Source organism: Rhea pennata, chromosome 2 (assembly GCF_028389875.1).
Source record: "Rhea pennata isolate bPtePen1 chromosome 2, bPtePen1.pri, whole genome shotgun sequence".
Classification (NCBI taxonomy): domain Eukaryota; kingdom Metazoa; phylum Chordata; class Aves; order Rheiformes; family Rheidae; genus Rhea; species Rhea pennata.
The window spans coordinates 2,249,913-2,254,557 of NC_084664.1; positions in this window are offsets into that span (position 1 = coordinate 2,249,913).

Genomic DNA, 4,645 nt, shown 5'->3' on the forward strand with positions numbered 1-4,645 from the left:
TTTACAGAGGTGACAAATCTGGAACCAGAACATCACTTCTGTGGTGGCCAAGGTCTTCTAATTCCAGCCTATGGATATTAAATGCCAATTTATACCTACTTTTTTCTGTGGCAGTGTTATCTTTCAGTTTATAAAGCTCTCCTGTTAGCCTAAATTTTTTTTCTTTAATACCTTTATAGAAAGCAGTTACATCCTGTCTCAGCCTTCATTTGCTGCGCTAAACAAACTGATCTTTCTCGTTCTCCTAAGAAAGGCTTTCCTTTCTCAGATACTATATTAAAGAGGGTAACAAAAGTAACTTAGATGCTAGTTCCTAATCTCTTTCCTTCAGATGGTCTTTTGGTTTATCTCACTTGGGAGATCAGCCACATAGTTTTTTAAAAATTTGTTATCTATATAATTAAATGCTTTCTCTGAATGCCCTGTATTTTTCTACAGAGATGTTTGTGTGTAAAGATTTTCAGCTCCCTGTATCATTGCAAAATACTTAGTTTAGATACAGAAACCCTGTATCTAACCTGATCTATTCCATTTGCCTGCTGGGGGATAGAGGGCTGATGTGACACCAGGTTACACATTCCTTCCAAACTGAGCTGTCAGGAAAACATGACAAATCCTGGGAGGTAAAGCCAGCTGCAGTTCTCAAGACAGCTACATGGAACTTCCTGGTACAAAGGGATCCTGGCAGTTGTTGCATATCCATTACTTATTACTTGCAGGAACTATCTGTATCCAGATGCTTTGAATGGCAACCTTTGCTCTCATGAGCCCACATACTAAGGATAGGTCAGCAGAGGTCATGAGAAAACAGCTTATGTATCAAGATGAGTGAAGAGATTTTTTTAAAGATCAAACCTAGACTTCCTGCAAACATCCTAAAATTTTCATGTACAGGTTCCTCTTCTACAGAGCAAAGAACTTTAATCAGGACTCAGGTAAAATTTGGTTGCCAAAATTTGTACAGATGCTCCAGCCTCCCATTCCTCAGCCATTCCTGACCTCAGTTCAGTCCTGCCATTTGTCACCTGAAAGTTTCCCTCAGTCTTGCTGTTTCCCTTGGCTGGAATGGCTAAAGGCCTAGCTCCTACTCACATGCTATCAAGAGCCAGAAACCAAGAAGAGGTGCCTGTGGTTTTCAAGGACCTAGTGCATTGATAGACTTGGGGTAACTTCAAGATGTCTCAGCAGCAATGACTCCAGCACAGAAGATACAGTTAGCTTCATTAATAGACTAATGGAGCGGTTTTCAAGAGTGACCTGATGATCTGCACTGATCTCCGAATGACCTCTAAGGCATCAGGGTAAGTAAATCCTGTTTGTCATCAGACTTGAATTCTCTGTGTAGTTTTCATACTTCTCATAAGAATGTTGGGAGGCTGTCAAATTGGAAAGGCTGAAAACTGCTGGCTGTGTTCAGACTGCTCACTCACAAAGCAGGACACTGAGGTGCAAGTGCCCTCCACTCGAAAGGATTCGAGCCTCGATCTCTCACTTTTTGAGGAATTAAACTTTCAGGTCTCTAGATTCTTCAGTGAAGTGGTGCCATCTTTCCTACATGCTGAACCCAGGACAAAGTGCAGCAGAAAACAGACAATTCGTGAAGTCTGCAGGAGAACAAGTATGAGGAAGCATGAATTTTAATCTAGTTGGTAGGACACTCATTGGGGTCCTGTATCTCTCAGGTGAATGTGCTGGCAGTGATGGCATGGCTTCACCACACTGGCACTGTTCAGAACAGAAGCAAGCAGAAAGCCCTTCACGTTCTTGAAATACAAGTTTTAGATGAGGTCTCTTAGAAGAGGTCTTCAGGCTCTAGTTTCTAAGTAGAGCCATCTTTCATCACAGCTCTGGCTTAAGCCTTTAAGACTCAGAAATTTTAGAGATTTTTAGGTATGTCCTTTGCATATTATTTCCTTTTGGTTCTCCCCTTTTGGGAGAACATGACATTTTAAACTGTCCTTTTAAATCATGGAGCTTTGCACAGGGAATTCAGACTAGTGTTTGAATGGCATAAATAACATAACTAGCTTTAAGTGGGTTCCTAAACCTAGACGTCAGGCAGTAGGGCACCTCAGCTATGGGCATTTGGAGTTATAAACACAATATTTTGGTAGTCCTGATTGATTTGGGAGTGAATTCCCACACACAGGTATGGGAATAATGCTAATGACACTTGTGCCCTCATTGCATGTAGGGACAGGACTTGAGAGCAAACCAGCCTCCCTGTGCCTGAGGTTTGCAGCCTGGAAAGCCATCTGTCTCTCTCCAGACTAGAGTTGGGGGCAAGTCAAAATAAAAGTTGTGTGGATGGCCTGGGACTTTGGGCTGTGATGCTGGCTGTGTCCTTGAACTAATGTGCTCCATACCACCTTCCGAAAAGGAATCTGAGGGAAACATTGCAAAAAGACAAAACTTTTCCATTGTTATTTGAAGAGTCAAAACTGCCTTTGCTTGCCCATGTCTTGTGAAATTGGCTCAGGGGGAACCAATCTTATACAGATGTGTGACTGTTTTGAATGCTCACATACTGCATTGAGAACAGCATCTTGCTCTGGTCTCCTCAGTCAGGAGAGGGACAGATTAGTGGGTGGAGTCAGGGATTTTCTTGTCCTGATTCTGTAACTGGTAATTAAATAAAGCTTGTCCTCAGATTTATTTCTGGAGCCACCCAGAATTTGATTTTTTTTTACACGGAGAGCCCTGAGAGTGTTGAACTGGGACTTAGGATACATGGATATTCTTAGGATACACTTCCCTCCCTTCCTTCTAGCCATATGAGCAGTAAATTCTTCTCCCAGTATTTCAAAATCTCCACTTATAAAAAGAGGTTAATGAAATTCAGCTCCTTTGCAAAGTGTTTTGAATACGACTGATGAAAAGCCAGATATTAATAATAAGCGTTAATACAGCATAAAGGAGTTTTCAAAAAAGCGTCCAAAGATTTATATCCACTTAAGCTTCATCAACTTTTATTCCAGATTGGCTGGTAGATAGTTTGGCTTCACTTATGCTATAATTCAGATCTCTCTTGCCCTTTTAAACTAGAACTTCTAAATTACTTGCAACTTTTTCAAATCTATACCATAAACCCATACCTGGAAACCCTCCATGCCAGCTTCTTTTTTAAAAGAATCACTGCCACTTCATCATTTCAACAGATCTCGACATGGTGACGTATTTGTTTTTCTCTCCCTGAGGATGTTATTTATGCTATCCAGTTCATTAAATAAATTGAATAGCCGGTACTGGGAGATCATTACCCTGTCAGTTCTCAGAATGTGTTCCATGGTGCTTCTCTGTCCCAGAAACCGCTGACCAGAGGGCAGAAACCCAGGACATGTGTATTAAATTATCTGCCTGCTTCACACAATCCTATTAAACATTGTTCTTTGTTGGCACACTTCATCCCTGCCAAGGCCCAAAGGCTGGATTAACTTTATTATTATTATTATTATTATTATTAGCCTTTTGGAGAAGTCTAACTGAACAATGTAATAAGCAATTCTGGGCTGTGTGCAGCAGAACATCCTCACGCTACGGGCTCTCTGTAGTCCATCTGCTGCTGACCTGTACGGAAGCACACCTCTGGTTCGCTGCTGATGAACTGGGAATCACACGGTGATTAAGGCTAATCTGGATGCTGGGAGCGATTCAAAGAGCTGTGTATCTCAGGCTGGCTTTGATGCCACAAAAGTTGCATTAATAGTTGGATAACAAGGGGCCTGTACTTCAGCTGACCCAGTATTGTGGAAACAGACACACAAACACACAGGGTATTTTTTACAAATATTATTTAAAAGCTAAAATGGTTCTCAGGAGAGTAAGAACATCCTCGTGAGGTTCCCAACCTGGATGCGCAATAGTTGTACCTTAAATGTTAGCAAGTCTGTGATCAACTAACAGTCATATACGTCGGAAAGTTTTATATCTGAAATAAATCATGGCCAATGATTGCTGGTTTTTGAGAATAGGCCAGTGCTCTTGCCAGATGCTCTAGATAAGGGGTACCCAGGAGAAATGGCTGATGTGGAGCTGGGGTTGTGGCTGGTGAGTCCAAGGCTCCTGTAGAAGCAGAGCTTGGAGGGCCAGCCAGCAACTACTGTGGGGCTATAGTGCACCTAAAAGGACTGGCCATCCAAGTGTTGCTCCCTGTGGGCAAAAGGGATTCCTCGCAGGAGGAACTATGGGACTGTACTGTCCTTGTGAATATCACTAAAATGCTCATAATCTCATGCAAATCCTAACCTCTGCTGAAAGAGATAGCCCCAAAGTACTCCTCACCTTCCACAACCTCTCATTTTCAGCACCTCTTTTCAGCTACAACATTATTATATCATGATCCATGGGAGGAAACAAATCCAGCTGAAAATTTATCCTAGAAAAGAGAAGGGATGATAACTTACCAGCAGCCACAAAATGACTAGTACTGATAGAAACAAGATAGCCTCTTTCAACAGGCAGGTCTTAAATTGGATTAAATTGCCGTCTAGCCCTGACCTTTTTTGCAAGGATTTGAGAGGAACACTTCCACCATTGGCATATCTTCTTCAGGGTCATGTAGAGCAGTAATTACCTTAGTTCAACATAAACTCCCAGTTCTCCTGCCCTGGCAGTCAATTATACCTATGAGGTTGGGATTTTTGGA